A 26,706-nucleotide genomic window follows, 5' to 3' on the forward strand; every position below is an offset into this window, starting at 1 on the left:
TCTAGTATCTTACTTTTGAAAAGGACAGTATTTTATGCTCCATAATTACAAAAAAGTACCAACTCATTTATTGGGATCTAGTGATTTAAAAAAAGTCTCTAAGATGGATCAGGAAAATGTGGTACATTTACACAATGGAATTTTATTCCTCTATCAGAAAGAATGACATTGTTCCATTTGTAAGGAAATGGAAGGACTTGGAAAAAGTTATACTAAGTGAAGTGAGCCAGACCCAAAGAAACATGGACTCTATGGCCTCCCTTATTGGGAATAATTAGTACAGGTTTAGGCAAGCCATAGCAGAGCATCACAAGGCCCAATAGCTATACCCTTAGAAACACATAAGATGATGCTAAGTGAAATGAACTCCATGTTATGGAAACAAGTGATATATCACAGTTGTAACTACTTTCAATGTCCTATGTGTATGTGTAGTTTCTATTATTGATGATGTTCTTGTATCACCTTCCTGTTTGTACCTACACTATCTCTGTAATCTTATCTGAGTATATTGGAAACCGTGTTTACTGGTATTGGAAGTAGGAAATTCAAAGGGAATACCAAATTTGAGAGACGCAGGGTAAAAAAAGAGAAATAACTACAAAAGCAATACTTGCAAAACTGTTTGGTGTAAGTGAACTGAACACCTGGAGGGGGAGGGAAAGGGGGGGAAGGAGGGGGGCATGAGGGACAAGGCAACAAACAGTACAAGAAATGTATCCAATGCCCAACGTATGATACTGTAACCTCTCTGTACATCAGTTTGATAATAAAAATTTGAGAAAAAAAAAGTCTCTAAGCTAAGTCTCTAACCTCAGGAGGGGTTGGTAACAGAGGGGTTGAATGTTATTATATATATTACATACACATATGCAAATATAATGATGTCATTATTTTGCACAACTAACCTTAATAATAAAACAAAAATGACATTTATAGTCCCATAACTTAATACAGAAACATCCAGGTTGCAGTTTGAAGTCACACATAAAACAAAAAACCAAGATCTCAGACTGAATGAAATGAAGTAATGAGCCAGTGCTGCTACAATGACAGAGATGTTGGAATTATCTGACAGATTTTCAAGGTGATGAAAGTGCTTCAATGAACAATTATGAACATGCTTATAACAAAGGAACAAACACAAAGCCTCAGTAAAGAAACAGTCTCTGCTGAGAAACCATGGAGGCAGAAAAGTCACAAAATATTTTTTGTGTGCTAAAAGAAAAGAACTGCCAATCCAGCATCCACACCCAGACAAGATTTCCTTCAGTAATGAATTGCAAATCAGGATGTTCTCAGATGGAAAGTAAACTGAGACATTCGTCCCCAGCAGATCTACTCTAGTATAATGTCTAGAAGATGTTCTTTTCTTTTCTTTCTTAGATTTTTTATTATCTTTAAGTAGTTGTACAAAGAAAGTGCCATGTAACAAAGCACTTTATGAAAACAGTGCATCTTGATCTGTGTCATCGCTCTCAACATTCTTCCCCACATTCGACTCACCACCTACCTTGCTTAATTTAGTGATATGTACGATGAATTGTTGGCTTCATTATTTTTTCCTCCTTCTCTAAATGATAAAAGAATAAACTTTGGACTGTCAGAAAAGAAGAAAGAACATGGCATGTAAAAATATGTATAAATATAACAGTCTCTTAAATTTGCTTCTGAATGTTGCTATTGTGTTTGATGATTGAAGTAAAAATAGATCATCTAATATACCACTGCATAAGAAATAAATACTTTGCATGATTTAAAAGGGAGGGGAGCCAGGTACCAGTGGCTCACACCTGTCATCCTAGACACTCAGGCTGAAGTCTGAGGAAGTCATCCCAGGAAGGAAAGTCTTTGAGACTCTCCAATTAACCACCAAACACAAAGAAGTAGAGCCAGTGGCTCAAGTGGTAAAGTGCTAACCTTGAGGAAAAAAAACTGAGGACAGTGCCCAGGCCCTGAGTTCAAGCCCTAAGATTGGCACACACAAAAAAAAAGGGGTGAAAGTGAAGGGACATAAAAGGAGGTGATATTTCCATATTTCATTTGAACTGGCAAAGTAATGCCAGCAGACTGAAATAGATAGGTAGGTAGGTAGGTAGGTAGATAGATAGATAGATAGATAGATAGATAGATAGATAGATAGATAGATGGATGGATAGATAGGTAGATAGCATTATCTAAAGCATTAACAATAAAAAAAATCTATACACAGGAACACCCAAAACACTGTGGGTAGTGGAAAATAGGATTCTCAAAACTGCTTAGCTCACAAGAAGACAGAAGAAAGAAGATACAAAAAAAATAATGAAATCAACCATATCCCAGGTAAAACAAACTCCAAACAATTTAAAAGAATTGAAACCATGCAGAGTATGTTTTTGACCACAGTGAAATTAAACTAGAAATGACTTATAAAAAGAAAACATATCTGGGGGTTGTAATTTTCATTTATAATCTCAGTTACCTGAAAGGTAGAAACAGGAAGATAATGAGTTTCAAGACCAAACAAAATAGACTGGGAACCTGGACCACTTGCTTAGCCTGTGTGAGGCTCTGAGTTCATTTTCTAGTATGAAATAAAGAGAGTAGAGATTCACAGAGGCAGAGAAGGTAAAGGGTAGAGAGAAGGAAGAAGGGATGGAAAAAATAGGAAAATAAACAAAAAACTAACGTGCATGCTATTAAAATTTTTTAAATTGTGAAAGTTTTTAATTTGTCCTGGCAAGGATATCAAGGTATAGTGAGATGGAAAACATTTGCAAATCATGTATTCAATTAAGGACCACAGGCTGTGTTTCTTATTCTGGAACCAGCAATAGTTTAGAATTAAGTGTTTTCCAGAGTTGAGAATATTTGCATAGGTTTTATAGATTGAGTATCCCTGACTCAAAAATATGAAATGCTCCAAAATTTGAAAGTTTTGAAAGAAAAATCTAGAATGTATAGGCTGCCTAGAATTTAACTGTTAATTTAGAATGAGCAGTCTAGTTAATGAGGCTATACACTCAGAAAGCAAATATGCACAAAATACAGACTGAATCCCATTGGCCAGAGAAATTCAAATTAAAACATGAGATATCATTGTCCATCTGTTTGAATGGCTAAAATGCAAAATAATGACAGTGCCAAGTCCCATCAGTCCTGCAGAGAAATGGGATCATTTATTTATGACTGGTAGAAATATAGTGTTAGAGCCATTCCAGAAAATTGTTTCTTCAAGAACTAAGCATCCAACCACCATGCTATCCAGGAATTGCTCTCTTGGGCATTTATCCCAAAGAATTAAAGATTTAAGTCCACACAAAAAGCTGTTAGTGAATGTTTGTAGCCCTTTTATTATTAAGAGTCCAAACTGGAAGCAAGTCAAATACTCTTCAGTGGATGAGTTGTTAAACAAATAGTGGTGTGCACATACTATGAAATATTACTCAGCCACATAAAGGAAGTGCCAGTGAATTATGCTGAGCGAGAAAAATGACAGTCCTCACATGTTGTGTGATATATGGTTCTATTTAGTGATTTTAGAGACTAGAAAGCCATAGAATTGGAGATCAGGGTATTGATTGCCAGGGTAAAGGAGGAGTGGAAATGGAAGGCAAATAGGTGGAAGGGTAGTATGTTGGGGGCAGGGGAGGTGACACAAAGAGCCCTTGTGATGGGAAGCTGTCTTTGGCTGTGTTGATATCATTATCATAGCTATGATTAGTGTAGCATAGTTACAGGAGATGTTACCATTGAGAGAAACTCAGTAAAGGCTAGGTGGCATCTTTCTGTTCTGTCTTGCAACTGAATGTGAATCTCCAATTATCTCAAAATAAGAAGTTTAATTTAAAAATAGCTGAGTGAGTGGGCCCCTGCAGCATCACCAAAACACACATTCCATGTGAAGTTTCCACAAAGAACTAGTGTGGTTTTTCTGAGTTCCACTTCATTGTACTCATAGAGGTTTGGTTTTGTTTTGTTTTGTTTTTAGAATTTTGGAAAAAGCATTATGGTTCTAGGAGCTGGGGAAGGTGATGCTTTCAGCTGGAAATAAACATTTTGTTTTGGGTTTGTTTTTCTAGTTTGCACATTTCAGTGAACTAAACTGTTTCATCACACAAAACTCTTAAGATCTTTGCATATGTGTAGGCCTATCACAAGGTCTACCTAACATCTATTAGAACTCAACAAATACAGTGTTGGAGTAAATTATGCTTACAGGATGCATGTTTAAGTGGAAGTTCTCATTTACATTACTTGCTGTGCTGTCTGGTATAAATAATTTCAAATGTCTCATTTTGATCAACTAGCTTGACATCCAAGTTGGTATGAGATGTTGACAGTTGACTTTCATGAGTCAATATGAGCTGACACCAACCCACCACTGGTTCAGCTGACTGAGAGTCTAATGTTATAAGTGTCATTATTTTCTGATGCCAGCCTATATCCACTTAAAATTACTAACCCCCCACCCCCCAAAAAAAGAAAATAACCAGACCTGGAGTGACTATCCAGTCCCTTTCTATGAAACATGTTTTATTAGTACAAGAGATCCAAAACTTAAAGCAAATTCACCACTTCTACCTGGTACAAAATAATGAAGAAGAATTGTGTTTTATCATTGTTTAGTAAAACCCTTTTGTGTTCGTGAGGAGCTCTGGGAAAGGTAGAGTAATATACTGGTGTCCAGTTCAGAATGGAAGCACACTAACTTTTCTGAATTAGCCATTTATCTTATGGAGGGTGATTTAATTATGTGAGATGTGCTTAAAAAGTCATACTATCTAAAGCTTTATTTTAAGAAGTCCAAAAGAAGTTTCCATGTGGTTTTGTACTGTGGGCTGTAGTAAACAAACACTTCTACCTTGTCAAGTGTTATTACACCTACCTGTGCTTGTTTTCTGTTGAATATTTCTGAAATTTGGCTCATGGAAAGTGTTTTCCCCCACTCAATTCTGCAGCTGGCACATAATCTATACTGGAAGCTTGTTTTGCAACACACATGCCTTGGGCCATAGTCTCTGCCTGCTTTGTCATGGCTTATTTACTCCAAAGATATCTGTGCTGTTGAGTTGCTATAGGGATTTCAAGTTTTTCCAAGAAAACTCAAGGAATCAAGATTAGTTACTTCTAAAGCTCAAAATGATTAGTAGACTAGGTATTTTTAAAACCTATACAATAAGCAAAGGAACTCCTAAGAAAAATATTTCATGACAGACTTTAGAATGTTTTAAGGAGAGGATAATTTTGAAAACAACAGAAAAGTAGAGTTAGAAGAAGTAGACTTTTTGTGACCATGATCATAAGAAAACACCTAAGGAACTGGCTTAACAGATAAGGACTGTTTCTTTGGGGCATTAGATATTAGCTCCTGTGTATTAATACTCTGAAAAAACTAGACTAAGAATCACTAATTCAAGATGATTGCCTATACCAATTTCAGACATGAAACATGAGTAGTGATTGTTTTCTTTGGACTCTTCCAAATTTCTATTTCTTTAGTATATATTATTACTTTTATATGTGAGTAGAAAGAAAATGAGGCAGTTTTGTTGGTTATATAATTAATTTTAATTGCTCTTATGTATGGAACCAAATATTACCTAGTGTAGAAGTTAAACTAAACCTAACTATCAGTGTATAGCTGAATAAACATGTTGGTTGCTTCTATTTAACATTGCTGATCAAGTATTTCAGTGTGATTATAATTGGGAATCAACATTGAACCCTTTCATAGGTGAATTCAAATAAATTATTGTTAATCGTTGAGTTATTTTATTTAAATTAACCAGATCAATCATGGGTCTTTAAAAAAATGTCAGATTTACGACAGAGCTTTCAAACAAAATCCAGTTGTTTGAGTTAAATCTATGAAATAGTGTGTGGTAGACAACACTCATTCTATGAGTATAGAACTTCAGGAAATCTGGCATTGCTTTTTATCTTGGAAAGCATTGACCTCTCTGTGGTGCATTTTTCCTCGTTAACAAAGAAGACTTGATAACCCAAATATTCCCTCTCACTTCAGTCCTATGGGATATAGCAATCCATTGAATATAGTATAATTTAGTAATAGAGCATCCATTTTAAATCATTTAAAAACCAATAAAAGTGACCCAAATATTTTAAAATATCAGTAACATAGAACAAGAAATTGTTCTCTTAACTAAGTATCTTTTACTCAGACTACTTTGTCACCATTGCTGCTATATCTCACCATGGTTCCTGGAGTTGAGTACACTTCACTTTCTCAGTCATGACCAAAGTATACCCAAGTTACCCAACACCATGTCTACTTTTTTCCTCAGGATCAATAGCATTGTCTCCTGAAAAAAAAAAAAAATAGGGCAGTAAGGGCTGGGAATATGGCCTAGTGGCAAGAGTGCTTGCCTCGTATACAGGAAGCCCTGGGTTCAATTCCTCAGCACCACATATATAGAAAAGGCCAGAAGTGGGCGCTGTGGCTCAAGTGGTAGAGTGCTAGCCTTGAGCGAAAAGAAGCCAGGAGCAGTGCTCAGGCCCTGAGTTCAAGCCCCAGGACTGGCAAAAAACAAAATAGGGCATATGGACAAAAAGAGGTCATGCTTGACTCTCACTGCTTTAAAGTGTTTATATTGCTGTCTCCCTGCCCCATATTAAAACAAAATCCTGGAAAAGAGTGCTTATTGGCAACTTTGGATCAGTCATTGTGAGCAGAGATGTGGGTCATATAAGAACAATAGAGCTGATCTTTGGGGCCTATTAGAGCATTATTACAAATAAAATTGGATACAGTTCTCAAAAGAACAGAAGTAGTACATGGGTAAGAAAATAGTTCATCCACTAAGCCTTTTGTAAAAGTTGTGAATGACATTTCCATACATGTAATGATTATAGTAATGAATTGCTGCCTGGTAAATGTTGCCAAGTTTTCACTAATATATATTAGAATTTACCAGACACTTAGTATGCATTAAGGGTCAATAAATAGTAATTGTCATTTTTATATTCTAACCAGGACATTACATTCACAATTAGAATGTTTAGTGTCACAAAAGTCCATCACACTACTTAAAATACATGTTGCAAACTCACTATACAGCTTGGGGAGGGGGGTTGGGGGATTGAGGATCAGGGAAGGTGGGAGAAAAATGATGGAAGAGGTAACAAAGTTGACAAGAAATGTACTCACTACTGTACATATGTAACGGTAACCACTCTGTATATCACTTTGACTATAAAAATGTTTAAAGTCCATCACACAACACAACACAACACACACACACACACACACACACACAGAGTTAACTTTAACTGTCCTAATTTACTGTGATGCTACAACAAAGTATCTAAGACTGGACAAGTCCAAGATTAAGGTGCCAGTGTTCAATGCTCTTTCCTACCAAGATGGCACGTCCTAGCTGTACTTTTATATGGTAGAAGAGCAGAACTTCCAAAGGCCCTCAAACATGCTCTGTTCTGCTACATTGTTTCTTGTTTTTATATTGTTTTTGAGAGGACTGTGGGGTTTTGATACAAAGCATCACTATGTAGCCCTGGATGGTCTCAGATTCTCTATGTAGCCTAGGCCGGCCTTGAAGTCAGGATACTCCTGCCACTGTCTCCCTAGTGCTGGGATTATCCCTCACCATGTCTCACTTTCTCAAGTTCTTTTGCAAGGGCACGAATCCAGAAACATGGTAGTGGAGCACAAAGTGTAAAGAATGGAGGGGTGAACAAATGCAGTCACTACATTCAATGTATACTACATAAAAATTGAACTATGTAACTTGAGGATAGGAACAGAAGGGGGAAAACTGGGAGAATAATGAAAAGGGGTGACATTGATCAAGATGTGCTAGATTCTTGTGAAACTAAAGTAAGTATAACTACTTAATTTTTTAAATGTGGTTACCTGAAAAAAAAAACAAGCAGGTACTAATCCTCTTCATGAAACTATTGCTTGCTAATCACTACCTCTTAGTGATATCACACTAAATCTTAGTTGTAGCATGTGAATTTGCCAGGGACCCATACACCCAAACCATAGCGTCAAGTATATTATCTCTTACAGAGCAACAAATTACCACAAACCTAACACCTTCACACAATATTTACTTATCTTGTAGTTTCTGTGGGTCAAGAATCTGGGCACAATTTTGCTAGGTCAACTTCTCGGGTGTTCTTCTCTCATAAGACTGAATTTATGATGTAACCTGGGGTTGGGGTTTCTTCTGCAAGTTCAGCCATGGAGGAATCCTCTTTGATGCTTATGTGGTTGTTAGTAGGATGTTCTTCCTGTCAGGTAGTTGTCTGGGGGTCAGAGGTGGCCCTCAGTCTCTTTTCCATGGGTTTCCCAACTTGGCAAGATATTTCATCAAAGTCAAAGTGTTGTTGTGTGCTAGCAGTATGGACACTACAACCTAATGTTGTCTAATCACACACACGCAAATGATAGTCTGTCACCTCTACCATATTCCATTTATGACAGCCAAATCCCTCCCACACTCATGGAGAGTATGTTACACAAAGGTATGGGTAGTAGGAGGTGAGGATCATTGGGGCCACATGAGAATCTCTGCCATACCAAAATACTGATCTAAGTAGCTCTTCCCTAGCATATAGCTGGTGTGTAGGAGTGAGATATTCCCTAAACAGTAAAGAAAAATCATCTTTTTTATGGAGAAAATGACCCTTAAATGAAATATCAGGCTGAACTAGGGCATTATTTCAGGATACACCAGTGGTTTATGAATCTGGATAGCACTTCTGGGCATAGACCCAAACAAATAAAAGTCAATGTACAATAGTGACTGCAGCGCTCTCATGTTACTGAGAGACTATTCACAATAGCCCAGCAGTAGGATCAGCATAGATACTCGTCAACAGATGAAGAACATAAGGTGTGTGTGTGTTTGGGTATGTACGTACAGATACACACACACATACTTTCAGAATAGAGTATTATTCAACCACAAAATTTTGCCAACTTCAGGATAGTGGGTGAAATGGGGAACATCAGTCTAGGGAAGAAAAGTCTTCAAGATTTCATCTCCAAAATTACTAACAAAATTCAAGATTGGAAGTGTTAGGGCAAGGCCCATAGTTAAAGCCACAGTACTGAAGAAAAAAATGACATTTTCACAAGTTATATAAATCTTCCAAACCTGTTTCTCCCTCCATAAAATAAGGGAAACATTTTTATTACATCTAACACAGCATAGAACACTATTGTCTGTGATTCATAAAGAAAACTTGTTGCCAAGTTATAAATTGCATTACAACTTGTTGATCATAAAACAATTTGATTGTATGCATACTAAGTGTGGAAAATGCTGAGCTTTAGAATGGATAAAATGTGCTGATACCTACCATTATATGGTTTCTAAAGTTTAAATGAGATACTTAAAAGATTAAGTATATTATAGTACCTTTCATATCATAAGAACCCAAATTATTAGATATTTTGTTATTAGCAATTATGGTCATATCTTAAAATGAAGTCATTGTGTTTTTCTTTCTTTTGCATTATTGGAAGCTGAATTTTGAGTTACAGGTCCACAAAACCTTTGTCATTTTTGCAAATAAGGTCTAGAATATTAGCAGGAAAAAGATCGTTTCAAAGCAGAAGATGTATAATGACCCACTTGACAAAGACCTTTTGGTGGAAAGTGTGTTACCCACACTTCATCTCTTAAGTGAAGGTAGAATAGAGACCCAAATTATGTTTAGTAATCTCATAGGCTGAGAGCCAGCTTTTAACAGGGCTCGTCCCTGCTTGCCTGTTCTGTGATAACTGATTATTTGAAAACCAGCTGAGCAATTACTCTACAGTGAACTCAAGGAAGGCCTTTATGTGAAGCTTCAAAGGGCAATGAAGATGTATTTGAAGCAATGTGATATCCATACCAGTTGCTTAAAGGGCTCAGCTGTGATACAGCACCTTACAAGCCAAAGTCTGGATGAAGATATCCACTAAATTAGCTACAAAGGCCAGTGCACTTCACTTATATGGAAGCACAGCTGACTGCTCATTTGTCTCCTTGGACACCACAGGAAATTTCACTATACTCATCCTATCATCCTATCACTGTTTTTGCTGTTTAGTTGCCTGGGTATCTAGTTGCATGCAAATCAGGAGATGGTCATGACAACAGCTGTCCACAACTACAAAAGGCATAGACAAATTGTGTTCCCCCGCTTGTTACACACTATGGAACAATACATGATCCTCTTTATTCTCAAGCATCTTCAGTGATATTCATAAATCTGTGACAGGCAGGACACTTAAGTTCAAACTCGTGATTACCTAGTATATAAAATAGAAACAATAATTCCTTCTCACCAGTTTGATATAAGGATTGTATGTACTTGTAACTTTCAAATACCTAACTGTACACAACAATGTTCATCGCAGCACAATTTGTCATTGCTAAAATATGGAACCAACCCAGATGCCCCTCAGTAGATGAATGGATCAGCAAAATGTGGTACATATACACAATGGAATTTTATACTTCTATCAGAAAGAATGGCATTGCTCCATTCATAAGGAAATGGAAGGGCTTGGGGAAAATTGTACTAAGTGAAGTGAGCCAGACCCAAAGAAACATGGACTCTATGGTTTCCCTCATTGGGAATAATTAGCACAGGTTTAGGCTAGTCACAGCAGCGGATCACAAGAGCCCAATAGCTATGCCCTTATGAACACATAAGATGATGCTAAGTGAAACGAACTCCATGTTATTGAAATGAGTGTTATATCACTGTTGTAATTACTTTCAGTATGCCATGTGAAACCATAGCTTCTTTTGTTGATGATCCTCTTGTATCCCCTTCCTATGGTTGTCCCCACGCTATCACTGTATCTCATCTGAGTACCCTGGATACTGTATATACTGGTATTAAAAAATACCTAACTGTAGCCAGAAATGTTGGCTCACATCCATAATCCCAGCTACTTGGGAGGTGGAGATAAGGAGGATCACAGTACAAAGCTTGTCTAGCAAAAAGTTAGCAAGACCCTGTCTCAACTAAGTTGGACCTAGTGATGTGCATTTTTGATCCCATCTACAAGGAGGCAAGTTCAAGGTTCAAGGCTACCTCCTATTAGGGCCAACCTGTGGCCCAAGCCTTTTGGCATTTATTGAACCCAGGCAGCCTGGAAGGAAGAGACCTGGTGAAAAGTATCCAAGACTTGAATACTAAGAATTGTTTCTGTTTGGCCACAGGTCAGCTTCTTCTTGCATTGATCTGCTTGTAAAATCCCAAGCTGGAATAAGCATTACATAGATCTTTTCTGGAACTTTCAAAGCTGTTTTTTGTCAAATAAGTTACTTCATAGATATGTGAGGTATGTTGTATTTTGAAGAAATACCATTCAATAATTTAAAGACATTTTGTGAAGGATGTTTTCTTCACATGCAACACTCATGCTAACGTTCTTACAATTTTCATATGGACATGGCTGCATATCTGCAGATACTTTTTGTTTTTCCTTCTGCAGTATTTCTTAAATTATTTAGAGGTAACTGATTAGGATAAAGGAGTACTTTCCAAAACATTAAATAAATGGCCATCTTGCTTTACTCCACATGTGGAAGATTTTAGTCCTGCTAGTCAGTGTCATGACAGGATATTGAACTATAAGAAACATTTTTTTTTAAACCCACTGGAAGAAAAAAAGCAGGAAAAGGCTCTTTCAGCTTGTATGGAGTCAGGTGTGGCATTTGTTTTGCTCATTTCTAATACAGTGTAGTGTTTTTAGAAGCCAGCATGAGGATTGCTTGAGCTACTTGCTCAGGATGTATGTATCAATGCCTTTACCCCTGAAAATTCTCCTGATGACAAACAGCCCTGATATTCTTAATGCCAGATGTTCTCTTAGCAAATCAACCAAGTGCTAGGGATGGAGCAATTCTGCACGGGGTCCACATTTGAGGATTGGGGGAGGTGAGCCATTTAGCATTGAGTCTTCACATCCTATCAGTTCTGTAGCTAGTTCTGGAATTTCACTTTTCTTCAGAGTTACATGTTTGGGGAAGTTGGCAGCCCTAGTATGGATGATATTATTTTTAAAGTTTCAAAATATCCTGTCTGTTTCAGAGAAAGCCCCATTGCTTCCTGATTTACAAAATGTCCCCTTGTGAGTGAGACACGTTTTACTCATTAGAACTGGGAGAGAAAAGGTACTCTTGAGAGTCATACCAAGCATTCACTGCTTTTGAAGAAGGAGTGATATTTGGCACAGAAAGACTTCAGTGAGGAAGGCCGCGTTTAACTTTTGTTGTTTGGACTTCACACTGGAACAAAACCAGTTCTCCTTGTCCTTACTTTTTTTTCCTGAGTGGCAAAAGGCCCAGAAATATAAGTTTGCATTGCCAAGAGATGGCTCTAAATATAGTGCTGGGTGGGTAGGAAGATTGTTTCCTTATGAATGCAACTGGTGTGTGCCTGTGTACTCCCTGCCATCCTCCAGCGGGAAGAAGAGTTTGGCTCTGCTCAACCCAGAGCTGCAGACTCCACTGAAGGCACTTAGAAACATGAGCCTGGGCAGGTTTGCTTTGCTAGCACTTCTCCAGCCAAGATATGCAGATCAGTCACTACCTAGCTGGTTGTTTTCAGTCTTTAGGATTTAGGAGTATAATTAAACACACAACAATAGCCAGCTTTCTAGAGGCTGGGAAGAAAGCATTGTGTATGCCTTGTTTAAACACAGACTGTTTATAAAAGGTATACACACACACACACACACACACACACACACACACACACACTCCTCATTGCTCTGCCTTGTGTTTGTGGAAATACAGATGGATTTCAGTGGCCATTTTCTAGTAGCCAGCTTTGAAACCTGAGTACTCTTTTTTCACCTGGTTATGGAGACAGCTTTTTGCTCTTTTTTTTTTTTTAACCAGTTTATTCTTGCTGAAGTTGGAAAGAAAGTGCTAGTGGGATTATGAGATCAGCTTGGAAATGCTAACTTTCAAAGATTTGTTTCTTTCAGTTTTCTCCAAAAGCAGAGCAAGCCAGCACCATAAAGAGCTTAGTTCAAAAACTCCTACTGTTCTCTTGCCTTCAGCAATTAAATGAAATATACTTTGAAACTTTAGCTTACAAATCAGATTGCCCCAAAGGGATTAGCAAAAGCTGTTTTGATCATGACTTTGGTCCAGTTCCTTTATAGAGGTTCATTCTGTCTCTGTCTCTGTCTCTCTGTCTCTCTCTCACTCTCTCGCTCTCTCACTCTCTGCTTTTCATCTCTTTTTCTTTGGCAGTGGATACCAAGTGACAGCTTTTCAGATTAATGTTGATTTGGTTTTCTGGTTTTAAAAAAGCTGGTAAAAGCTTATTATGCCTCAAGAAATATTGCAGAGTAACCAGTACAAGTGATATAATGAAATCATCTGTATTGAATGTATTGACATGAGACAATTAAACTCTGCATGGAGTTGCTTCTAAAGCTCAGTGCTTCTTAACAAGTGGCCATTAACTCAGTAACAAGCAATGTGAAGGTCTCATGTAGGAGATCCCATCTGATCGCAAAGCCATAGCACTCTGACCACCCAAAGGAGAGTGAAACAGTTGCCTTGATTTTTGGTAGTGTTACTGGGAGTGGGAGTGGGGTGAACTCGGGGCCTCACACTTGGTAAGCTGGACAATAGCATTGAGATCCATCTGCAGCCTAAAGCAGTCATCAATCAAAATGTGGCCAGCAACATAAATAGTGATTTGTGACAGTGAAAGAGTACACTTCAGAAAGTAGAGCTACAGCTCAAGTGGTATAGCTTCAGCCTTGAGCAAGAAAGCCAAGTGACAGCCACATGTAGAAAACGCAAAGTGGACTCTAGTGTATCACCATGCACCAAGATCACATCAAAATGGATTAAGGACCTCAACATCAGACCTGAAACCTTGAAACTACTGAAGGACAGAGTAAGACAGACACTAGAGCTTATAGACACAGATAGGAACTTCCTGAACATAGTCCCAGGGTTCAACAGATAGGAGAAAGACTTGACAAATGGGACTACTATAAAATAAAAAGTTTCTGCACAGCTAAAGACATAGCCACTAAACAGCCAACCATATGGGAAAGGATCTTCACCAGCACAGCAACGAAGGCCTAATATCTGTCATCTACAGAGAACTAAAAAAAAACTATCCCCCTCCAAACTCAGTAAACCAATTATTAAATGGGGAAAGGAGCTAAAGAGAGACTTCACAGGAGAAGAGATAAAAATGACAAAGAAACATATGAAGAAATGTCCAACATCCCTGGCAGTAAAGGAAATGCAAATAAAAACAACCCTGAGATACCATCTCACCCCAGTTAGAATGGCCTATACTTTGAACTCAGGCAACAACAAATGCTGGAAGGGATGCAAGGAAAGAGGAACCCTTCTCCACTGTTGGTGGGAGTGCAAATTAGTACAACCACTTTGGAGAACAGTATGGAGGTTCCTCAAAAAGCTCTGCATAGACCTACCCTATGACCCAGCCATACCACTCCTAGGCATCTATCCTGAACAACAGGTCTCAAGATATCATAAAGACATTTGCAAATCCATGTTTAATGCTACACAATTCAAAATAGCCAAAATATGGAAACAACCCAGATGCCCCACTACGGATGAATGGATTAAAAAAATGTGGTACCTATACACAAGAGAATACTACATAGCAATTAGAAATGATAAAATATTGGTATTCACAGGGAAATGGTCAGAACCTGACCAAATAGTCTTGAGCGAGATAAGCCTAGAACACAGAGAACAAAGGGGCATGGTTTCCTTGATATATGACTGTTAGGGAGGGAGGAGGACAGTAGAGACCAGGTCTGAAAAACAACAAACTTCTTTTTTGTTTTCTTATTCATTGTCAAAGTGATGTACAGAGAGGTTACAGTTTCATACATTAGGCATTGGATACATTCCTTGTACTGTTTGTTACCTCCTCCCTCATTCCCCCCTCCCCTTTTCCCTCTCCCCCTATGAGTTGTTCAGTTGGTTTATACCAAATAGTTTTGCAAGTATTGTTTTTGGAGTTGTTTGTCTTTTTATTCTTTGTCTCTTGATTTTGATATTCCCTTTCACTTCCCTAGTTCTAATACCAGTATATACAGTATCCAGGGTACTCAGATGAGATACAGTGATAGCATGGGGACAACCACAGGAAGGGGATACAGGGTTCATCAACAATAGAAGCTATGATTTCACATGGCATGTTGAAAGTAATTACAACAGTGATATAATAATCATTTCCATAACATGGAGTTCATTTCACTTAGCATCATCTTATGCGTTCATAAGGTCAAAGCTATTAGGCTCTTGTGATGCTCTGCTGTGACTAGCCTAAACCTGTGCTAATTATTCCCTACGAGGGAGACCATAGAGTTCCTGTTTCTTTGGGTCTGGCTCACTACACTTAGTATAATTTTTTCCAAGTCCTTCCATTTCCTTACAAATGAGGCAATGCCATTCTTTCTGATAGAGGTATAAAATTCCATTGTGTATATGTACCACATTTTGCTGATCCATTCATCTACTGAGGGGCATCTGGGTTGGTTCCATATTTTAGCAATGACAAATTGTGCTGCGATGAACATTGTTGTTCTGGTGGCTTTAGTATGTTCTTGTTTGTGGCCTTTTGGGTAGATGCCCAAAAGTGGGGCTGCTAGGGTCTAGGGGAGCTCTTTGTTTAGCCTTCTGAGGAATCTCCATACCACTTTCCAGAGTAGCTAAATCAGTTTACATTCCCACCAACAATGAAGTAGTGTTCCCTTTTGGCCACATCCCCTCCAACATTTATTATTGTTTGTTTTCTTGATAGAGGACATTCTTACTGAGGTGAGGTGGAATCTCAATGTTGTTTTGATTTGCATTTATTTTATGGCCAGTAATGTAGAACACTTTTTCATATGTCTCTTGGCCATTCTCATGTCCTCATCAGGGAAGTCTCTTTTTAAGTCTTTAGCCCACTTGTTGAGGGTGCTGTTGGTTCTTTGAGGTTTTGTTTTGGAGGAATGTAATTTTTTTAGTTCTGCATATATTTTAGATATGAGGTCTTTGTTCGTTGTATGGCCAGTAAAGATCTTTTCCCAGTCTGTGGGCTTTCTGTTTATCTTGCAAACTATGTCCTTTGCCCTGCAGAAGCTCTGAAGTTTGATGCAGTCCCATTTGTCCATCCTTTCTTTGATTTGTAGCATTTCTGGATCTTTATTAAGGAAGTTTTGTCCTGTGCCAAGGAGCCGAAATGTTTCTCCTACTCCTTCTTGTAGTGTTTTCAGCATATCTGTTTTTATTTTGAGGCCTTTGATCCATTTGGAATTGATTTTGGTGAAGGTGATATATAAGGATCTAGTTTTAGTTTGTTGCAGGTGTTGAACCAGTTTTTCCAGCACCATTTGTTAAAGAGGCTATCTTTCTTCCATCCTATTTTTTTAGCTCTTTTATCAAAGATTAAGTAGACATAGTTCTGTGGGTTTATTTCTGGGTCTTCAATTATGTTCCATTGGTCTTCAGGCTTGTTCCGGTGCCAATACCAAGCTGTTTTTTATTACTATAGCCTTATAATACAGCTTGAAGTAACAAACTTCTTTTCAAATGGTATCTCCACATGTTTGGGTCACTGACTTTACATTATGTATCTAAAACCAAACAACTACTAAACATAGAAAAATCTAGAATAAACCTATCATTGGATCACAATAGCTCAACAGCTATGTACACATGATCATATAAGACAAGGATAAGCAAAAACAACTCCAAGAGAAGGACACAAGAGGATTCTATTGTTGACATAATCTTTAAAGTTCTAGATGAATTTCCCGTGGTGTACCCTACATAGTTACTGTAGATGATTTTGGTACACTAGATATTGTATATATGCCTACCTGATCTAGGGAAGGGAAAGAAAAATGAGGTGTAAGATATCACAAGAAATATATTCACTACCTTATTATGTAACTGTACCCCCTTTGCACAACACCTTGTCAATAAAATTTAATTTTAAAAAAAAGAAAGCCAAGTGAGAGTGCCAGGCCCTGAGTTCAAACCCCACTAGAGTCTCAAAAAGAAAACACACACACACACACACACACACACACACACACACACTCACCCCTCATCTCATCAAACAATTTCAGAAGTCTTCCCATGTACTTTTTAGACTCCACTGGCTGGGAAAATGCAAAGGAGATATGGCTCCCAGGAATTCCTTAATATTCCTACTTTCATGTCATTTTACTCATTGCAGTGTCTTCTAAATATATCTGGGAAACAATTAAAATATGTGGTAGACAAACTGCAACCCCTGAAACAGTGCTTGTCTGACACATACAACAAACAACTTTCCAATGACAATCAGACACTGTTCAATGGATGGATGGTTGTCAGTATCCAAGCAGACTGGCAGAAACTGTAGGCTCATGGGATGGAAACCAAACTATCCATGCATCTTTAGAGGGCTCTGGTTTTGTCCTCATAATCAAAAACTATGAAGGGAATAGAAGGCTAGCCCAAGGAGGGCTTCTCTGGTCAGGTGAGAGCACCTCAGCATCAACAAATGTCTTATCACCCACACTAGTGTGATCATTAATATCATTGCAGGCTGAAAAAAAAAAACACGTTAAAACTTCCCTAGCCTTTTGCCATTTCTCTCATACAGCCAGTTATTAACATTTTAGTGCTTTTAAAACAGCAGAAGTTTTTTTTTCATATCATTCATATGTTAAAACAAAGTAAACTACGTTGCTAGAATCCATATTTTTCTCAGGAAGGTTTTATTAGTTACTACTTTGTAAACATTTTTCTCTAAATTGAGTTTGATTTTGGAACAATCACCCAAGGTGACCTTAACTTCTTTGAGCTGTTGGTTGCAGTCACTACATGTGGCTGTTGAGTGCTCAAGACATGGCTGGTTAGAATTGGAATTGCTATATGTTTGGAGTACACACTAGATTTTCAAAGGTATATGGAGAAAAGGAACTAAAATAGTTTATTCAATTTTGTATTCATTTCACCTTGAGATGATATTTTGCAGATGTAAAATCTGCAAAACGTAGTTGATTTTAATATTAAAATATCAAAATTCACTTAGCTTTTGCCATTTGCTTTTTTTTTTTTTTTTGCCAGTCTTGGACCTTGGACTCAGGGCCTGATCACTGTCCCTGACTTCTTTTTGCTCAAGGCTAGCACTCTACCTCTTAAGGCACAGCACCACTTCTGGCCATTTTCTATGTATGTGGTGCTGGGGAATCGAACTTGGGGCTTCATGTATACAAGGCAAGCACTCTTGCCACCAGGCCATATTCCCAGCCCTTGCCATTCACTTTTTTAAAAATGGAGCTAGTAGAGAATTTAGAATACAATACAATACAGCTTGTCTTAAATTTCTGTTGGACATTACTGTGCTGGAATCTGGCAAGATCTCACTCTTCTGGGTCTGTGGTGTGAGAAGTAGCAGCCCAGCCTCTAGTTCTATCCCAGAAGTTGGCAGCCACCTCTTCCAGGAGGAGATTGGATTTTTCCGGGCAGTCCTACAGCATCATTTTCCGTGCCAATCCAGACTGATGCTTCAGCTGCCTATGGGAATGTGCTGGGAAGGAATATGAGACATACCTTGGCTGCATAGAAAGGATTCTCCAAGCTCTTGGCCGGAATCCACCTGCCCACCCAGGAGGAGTTCTTGATTGGCTTAAAGGACAGTTGAGAAGAGGCTTTCAAGACACATGGCTAAGTTCAAGCCAAAGTTATGGATTCCGTTAGAAGAAACACTCTAAAGGCATTTATGCAATACAGTTGAAGGGAGATCAGCACATTTGGAATGGTACAGACTGGTGGAGTTCAGCCTACGAAACCACTTCTTGTGAAAGAGGGGTTCCAGTTCCTTCCTCACTGCTGGCACCAGGGGGATGGTTCACAAGTGCTCATCTGTTGCTATTCTCTTTAGGGATGACTTTTTTTTGCTAAGAGTATCACAAAAAGACATTCTTATTTACTGTATGAATGTTAACTGTGTATTTATTAAATACTCTTAGGTTTCTTTTTATGAATTTAAAGAATACAAGGTATAGTTCTTGACTTCAAAGGCACAGAGAAGTACAGTTGCTTAAATTATGTAAACTTTCTCTCTGGCATAGTATTAGCACAAAACCCAGGAGCATATGGACATGCTTTATCTCTAACTTATATATGATTATATAATAATATTGAATAATAATATAGCTTATAGTATTATATAATAACTTATAATACCTAGTACACTATAAATGCTATATAATAGCTGCTACACTGTATTGCTCAGGGAATAATAACAAGTCTGTAACTGTTGCTTTTTTTCAAATAGTTTTGAATCATAATTAGTTAAATCCATACATGTGAAACCCTTGGGTTCATAGGGCTGACTTGTCATTTTAGGAAGAAGTTGAGTATACTTTGTCATGGGTAAAGGGGCTGAACTCATACCTGGATCATCATAGATGTCAGATTGCTTTTAGACCTTCAGTTTCTGTTAGACCTCTGTTGAATCTACAGCCCTGGGGAGTAATTGGAATAGCTGGGTACTGAATAAGTATTTGTTAAGTGAATCCCACTACTCCCTGACTATCTCTCAGAGAAGTCCTGGGAGCTAGAGAAGACAGCTTCGAACTAGCCAACTTCCTTCTTTCTATTTTTCTTTTATTTATTTTTCTCTTACTTCTTTTCTTTCTTTTATTCCATTCTAAACATTCTTCCAAAATTTGATGTTTTCCCTAACTAGAAGGCATATTCCCTTCAATTGCCCTCTTTGTAGAACTTTCAACCACTCTTCTTTTCCTGTCTAAGAAGAAGTTGCTTTCTCTCTTGCTATTCCCCTGCAGTCATTGCTCATTCCCCTACCATTTTGACCAAGGTAAGATATGAATTTTACACAGTGGTTAAAAAAATATTGGTGAGCATTGGTTTGGACCCATGGAACATTCTAAGATCTTTACAGAGCAGAGTTAGAACGCTGGTGTCAAAAGGCTGGTTATCTGCAAGCATGAAAACATTGTACCTTGGGTGAATTACACAGATCTTTGGGTATCCAGGCAGCTACCTGCTATTGTTGATCAGTTTACCTTCTCAAGGAGTTCTTACTTCCTCATACACACCTCCCTTATTCCACTAAGAGTGCTGCAGAGCACACCCAGGCTAAACAGAGGACTCCATTATCTGACTTTGCAGAGAGGAGCCCACTTTTATTTAATTAGCAACCATTTTGTTTTGGATATGTACTTGCTATTATTTTTGGAAGGGGTGTGTCTGTGCCACAACCTTTCTTATCTGACAATCCAGGAAATGTCTCTGATACGTGACTATATTGCAGATATTTCTAAGGTGAAGAATAAGCCCCTTTCCTCTATTTAACACTTCTCAATAAGAATATGAAGTATTTTAAACATGTTTTCTCAAAAATCTGCCTAAATATTTCAAGGTTCATGTGGTAGAGTGACTTTCATCATAATTGATGATGCATCCACCAAGGGCCTTCATTCAGCCAAAGTGCACATCATGCAAGGGGGAGGAACTGAGTACAGCTTGTATTTCTCTTAGGATATCCTTTATCCAAAATGCCAAAGCATGTGGAAGTAATAACTTTCTAAGACTTTGTCCACAGTTCTACTTTCCACCTTCATTTTTTCCAAAAGTTGCTATGGCATGTAAAACAAAACAGCAAATGGAGATCAAGTGTTTTCTGAACCACTTTATACCTCTGGCTATTTATGATAGACACTATCTTCCAGTCTCATACACAGGACTTTTCAATTAAATTGAAGTAAATTAAGTATTTAGTGTGTTCCAGAATAGCAAGAATCTTGGTTGCCTCGTAAGGCCTGTTTCATGCTTTGAAGCCACTGTGGCCTACCACAGAGCTACACCACAAACTGTGAATTTAGCAAATCCCAGAATTTTGACTGGAAGTCAGAATTGGCCCCATATGATTAAAAACAATGTATTCAGTTACCTAATTTCTTCAAGCAGAAAGCTAAAAGCACTCACTGCCATCCAAGAAACAGATGTGGAAAACCCATATTAAGCATATGTGTTAAGAAGACTGTCAAAGACAATCTAAACTGGATCCTGCATTGTACAATGATTTTCCATCAGCCTCAAAATGGAAACAATGCTGCATTGTTTTATATCATGAAGTACTTAATGAACTGATGAGTATACACAACTATATTCTCATTTTATCTTACTAAAAATGTGGTTTATGATACCTTCTGCTTGGTTTATTCTGTGGCTTTCATTTGTTTGTTCTTCATCCAAGAGGCCTTCCCCAAGTCACTCTTATAAGCAAACAATTGTCTTGCCATCCAGGGCTGAGTTCAGTGTCAGCTGTATAGCTTATGGGTCCTTATCCCTTTGCAAGTGCATGGATATGCCTTATGTGTCTGCTGCTTTCACTGGAGTTCAAAATACATGAGAGCACAGATACTTTAATATAAGACCCAGCATGTCAAAGGTGCTGAACTGAATTAAATTAGACATGGAGGTTCCAGAAACTTAAATAGCCGGCCCAAAGCACTGTAATGCAAACCCATGAAAGTTTTGGACCATCATATCAGTACAGAATTCTCCCCATCTGGGAAAGTGCTCAGCTCAGATGAATGACTAACACAGGTAAGCTATAGAGTCACTACATAAACTACGAGATTTGTTGTTGAAGCCTATACTTTCTGCCGTGTACAAAGCTTTGAATAGAGATCACACCTATCTTTTATTTGAGCTCCTCCCATATTCACAATTCTGTGTAAGCTGCTTTCAAATTCATGATCTTGCATCTTCATGGTCATTCTAGGGACATGCTTATATAAGGTTACATTGCTCTTGAGTAAATAATTACCTGAAAGTACAGAGTATGTATACTTTAATTTTATAAGAAGCTGTCATATTGTGTCCTAAAGTTACTGTGCTGTTTTACAATCCTCACCTTAGTGCTGACGAAGTCTGAGTTGGGAGTCTGAGTTGCACTAGGAAATTAAATCTGCTTCCCCTTGACAGGAAAAGATGTAATTAGCTAAGAGTACTTGAGATGATTTTGATGTTTGACTTACCTTTCAAAGGGCCTGCTTGTTCATGTTTTTTTTTTTTTTTTTTTTTTTGGCCAGTCCTGGGCCTTGGACTCAGGGCCTGAGCACTGTCCCTGGCTTCTTCCCGCTCAAGGCTAGCACTCTGCCACTTGAGCCACAGCGCCGCTTCTGGCCGTTTTCTGTATATGTGGTGCTGGGGAATCGAACCTAGGGCCTTGTGTATCAGAGGCAGGCACTCTTGCCACTAGGTTATATCCCCAGCCCTGCTTGTTCATGTTTTGACGCTGTACTTAGAATCTCCTTGGCTCTGAGCTGGTGTTTCACTTCTTTTGAAGTACAGGGCATTTGCAGCTGTAATCTGATGTGTGAATGTGGTCATGTTTGTGTGCACGTATAGTGCTGTAAGATATGATCACACTTCCAAAAAGCACAAAAGAGAAATTGCAAACTAGTTTTTAATGGACATACTCATGTAGGATATGATGTACATACTTTCTAGCAGAATTGTCTATGAATTTGTATAAAAAGTATTCTGGTTTTTTTTTACAAGCTAAAGGTATATTCCTTGCTTAAGATGTTGTTTGTGTTGGGCACCAGTGGCTTGTAATCCTAGCTACTCAAAAGGCTGAGATCTGGGGATCACAGTTTGAAGCCAGCCAAGGCAGGAAAGTCCCCACAAAACTCTTATTTCGAATTAACCACCCAAACCAGAAGTAGAGCTGTGACTCAATGTGGTAGAGCACTAACTTTGAGCAAAAAAGCTTAGGAATAGCACCCAGGCCCTGAGTTCATGCCCCATCACCGACAAAACAAACAGACAAGCAAATAAATAAATAAAATGTTGTTTGCAATGGATGACCGGTCTGTAGTCTGTTGAGGTGCTAGACATTATTAATACCTAGTGTTCTCCAAGAAGGTGTCATTTCTGCACATGGTCAAGTTTCCCCTTTAGGGCATTTTTTCTGATGTTGGAAGTTCGCTACATATTTGACATGGAACTAAAACTAAGGAAATTGCCCCTTAGCCTAGGAATTCCTTGAAGTAAAATTTCTTCTTTATTTTGATCATCTGTACAAAAAAAACAATACTTAACATAATAAAAACATAGAAGAATTAAGGCTTGCCATTGGGAACACAAATAACACTACTTTAAAATTCCATGTAGCTCAAAATGAAGTAAAATGCATTTAATTATTGAATTATGAATTTTGAAATTTCAATTTTATTTTAAACATATTGAAATGCTGCTGGGTGTTATACAAGAGATGAATGTCCTCTAAGACAAAATGTTTTTATTATAAACTTATATATTTAAAAAGGTGATCATTTAAGCTACAAATATTTTTTCTAAGTGACTAACCACAGACCTTTTTTTTTTTTTGTCTTTTCTTCCTTTTTCGATTTTTTTGTTTTTGCCAATCCTGAGACTTGAACTCAGGGTCTGTGCACTGTCCTGAAGCTTTTTTGCTCAAGGCTAGTACTCTACCAGTTGAGCCATAGCACCACTTCTGGCTTTTTCTGTTTATGTGGTACTGAGGAATAGAACTTGGGGCTTCATGCACGCTAGGCCAAGCACTCTACCACTAAGCTACATTTCCAGTCCAGACTTTTAAAAAATCATTTATCAGTGCATGCCAGTATCTTTTTTTGTTTGTCTTGAATAATTTTGATTTTCCATAACTGTGTACCACAGAATAAGTAAAATTTTTAGGAGTTGCTGAGCTTCACGATTAACAAAACAATAAGAAAGCAAGCCATGCTCTGGCAGTTCATGCCTATAATACTAGCTACTCTCAGGAGGCTGAGATCTGAGGATTGCCATTCAAAGTCAGCCTGGGCAGGAAAGTCTATGATACTCTTAATCTCTACTAAAACTACCAAAAAAGCTAGAAGTGAAGCTGTAGCTCAAGTGGTAGAGTGCTAGCCTTCAGCACAAAAGCTCAGGGACCGTGCTCAGGCCCGGTGTTCAAGCCCCAGGACTGGCAAAAATAACAACAACAACAACAACAACAAACCCAGACATTTGCTTATCTCCTAATCTAAGTAAACCGTGTAATTAGCTACTTGAGTATTTAATATGAGTTAGGTTATGTGCGTCATCTCATTACCTCTAGCCTCTCCAACAGTAAAGGAGATGCCATTAGTTAAGCACATTATTTTGAGCAGTGATCACCCTTTTCCTAGTTCTGTGCATAAATAAATGTATTTGTACCTGTTGAGTGCATTTGTGAATTGTGATAAAAATGTCATGCACTAAATTGCAGCTAGATTAGATCATGACGGATTTAGCAGGAATGACAAGAAGATTTCTTGAATGGATATTTGAGATTTTCCAAGAGTCCCCGGAGCTTTTTGCTCTCATAAATGATTATACTCTACAACAAGGGAAAGGGTATTTAATGATGTGATTAGCAGTTTGTGACATATTTCACTTTGTGTTCCTGTGTGATTGAGTTACTCTCAATAGAACCTTGGGGAGATGCATTAACTCTTTCAGACATTAGTTAATGAAGTAATTCTCTCACTTGTACTAGAATATTCTGCAACAATGACTTTCAAAATAATATATTATGAAATACATATGTAATTTCAGTATTCTAATAGACACATTGTAAAAGTTAACCAGGTAACTTTGATCTATGTTTCAAATATTTTTAAATATTTTGTTTAAATATTTTAAACAAAATGACATATTTTAGATTCTTTTTCAAACAAATCTTTTTTTTTTTTTTGGCCAGTCCTGGGCCTTGGACTCAGGGCCTAAGCACTGTCCCTGGCTTCTTCCCGCTCAAGGCTAGCACTCTGCCACTTGAGCCACAGCGCCGCTTCTGGCCGTTTTCTGTATATGTGGTACTGGGGAATCGAACCTAGGGCCTCGTGTATCCGAGGCAGGCACTCTTGCCACTAGGCTATATCCCCAGCCCCAAACAAATCTTGAAATATGGTGGTTCATTGGTACTTACAGAAGATCTCAGTCCATACTAACAGATTTCAAGTCTAGAAAAATCTCCCTGTCTTGCTACCTGGAAGTCACACATGGGTTTGTCATGATTATTCCCAAAGTGCTTTTTTCCCCCTGAATTTTGATGGCCTATTTCACCACCATTAACTCTTAATATCACTGTAAAGTTTTGATAAGTATAAAAGCCCATTCTGACTGAACCATCTATTGTATGAAACATGTTGTACCCATTATCTCATTTAATTCACTTAGTAACTATGAGTTAGGCACCTGTGTATATTAACGTGTAAAAATTAAGATGGAGGGATTGGTTCACCTGTTTAAGGACACATGAATAAGTGTCAGGGTCCAGATTTGGATTCAAGTTTCCTGGACCTACCTAGAAAATTCATATTTTTAATTTTTATTTTATTTTGTTGTTGTTGGATTTTTGTTGTTGTTGTTTTGTTTTGCTTTTTTGTCAGTCATGGGGCTTGAACTCTAGACCTGGGTACTGTCCCTGAGTTCTTTAGCTCAAGGCTAGCACTTGTAGCCACAGCACCACTTTCAGTTTTCTGGTGGTTAATTGGAGATAAGAGTCTCATGGATTTTCCTACCCAGGCTGGTTTGAACCACGATCCTCAGATCTCATCATCCTGAATAGCTAGGGTTACAGGCATGAGCCACTGGCACTCAAACCAAGTGCCAGTGGCTCATGCCTGTAATCTTAGCTACTTAAAATCTAAAGATCTCAGTCCAAAGTCAGCCCAAACAGGAAAGTCCATGAGACGCTTATTTCTCATTAACCATCAATAATGGAAGTAAAGCTGTGGGTCAAAGTGGCATAGCACTTGCCTTGACCAAAAATAGCTTAATGACAGTGCCCAGGCCCTGACCTGAGTTCAAGGCCCATGGTGCACGCACACATGCACGCGCGTACACACACACACACACACACACACACACACACACCTCAGTCCACTTGACTTATTTACTTAGACAGAGTTGAACATATTTTAAAAGCATTGTTGGGTGTGACAACTGAGAAAGATTTGAAGGTTCTGCCTTTGGCCCCACAGGTTTCCACCACCATTGATAAATGGAAAGTAGTATAGAATGTGATTTGATTCCAAACTGTGAGAAAAATTTTATTTCAAAGAAAAGAATAACAAGTATAGGTCAAGTGTGACATTATTTGGTCCTTCATAATAAGTCCAAATTATGGGTGTAGTTTGGATACATCAAAAGAAGGGAGAGCACCTAACCTGGAAAGGAATCACAAAAACAAAAATAAATACCATGAGTCAGGATGTGACTGACATATATAGAATGGATGATTTTTCAGCCCTGAAAGGCAGGAGGAGGAGCATAGCCATTGAATATTTTTTAACAAATTGAAATTGAGGTGAGGGGGTGGGGTGGAATGTATTCAGAGGAAAGGGGAGAAAGAAGAATAAGCAATTCCCAGGATCATTTGGGAAGATTGGGTGATTGGAGAGGTGAGAAAATCTAAATCACATAGGGAAAAGTAAGAAGTTTGACAATTCATTGAATACATAGATAGGTGTTACGCATTTGGGTCAGCTCCAGTGCCATATAGCTATCAACAGATAGCCATGATGCTGGAATATAACCAACAGATGACTTGCAGTATTTGAATTCCAAATCTGAAAATGGGGAGTATAATCCTAGACTGTAATTAACTAACATGCTTGGTAAAACTTAACCCAAGCTATTGGGACAAATT

At 38.1% G+C, this 26,706-nt stretch overlaps 1 protein-coding gene and 1 long non-coding RNA gene across 2 annotated transcripts in view; one reads left to right on the plus strand and one right to left on the minus strand.

Annotated features, from left to right (window-relative positions):
- The window catches only part of Znf704 (zinc finger protein 704), a 192,674-nt gene that overhangs the window by 91,325 nt on the left and 74,643 nt on the right, over positions 1-26,706 (plus strand). The gene's annotated exons all lie outside the window — the stretch shown is intronic.
- On the minus strand, positions 1,941-26,295 carry LOC125360845. Its single transcript, XR_007212815.1, has 3 exons — positions 25,900-26,295; positions 15,321-15,325; positions 1,941-1,968 (listed from the first exon to the last, which is right to left on the minus strand). It is a non-coding gene; the product is annotated as an uncharacterized LOC125360845 (long non-coding RNA).

The sequence above is a fragment of the Perognathus longimembris genome, chromosome 12 (genome assembly GCF_023159225.1).
Source record: "Perognathus longimembris pacificus isolate PPM17 chromosome 12, ASM2315922v1, whole genome shotgun sequence".
NCBI classification, from domain to species: domain Eukaryota; kingdom Metazoa; phylum Chordata; class Mammalia; order Rodentia; family Heteromyidae; genus Perognathus; species Perognathus longimembris.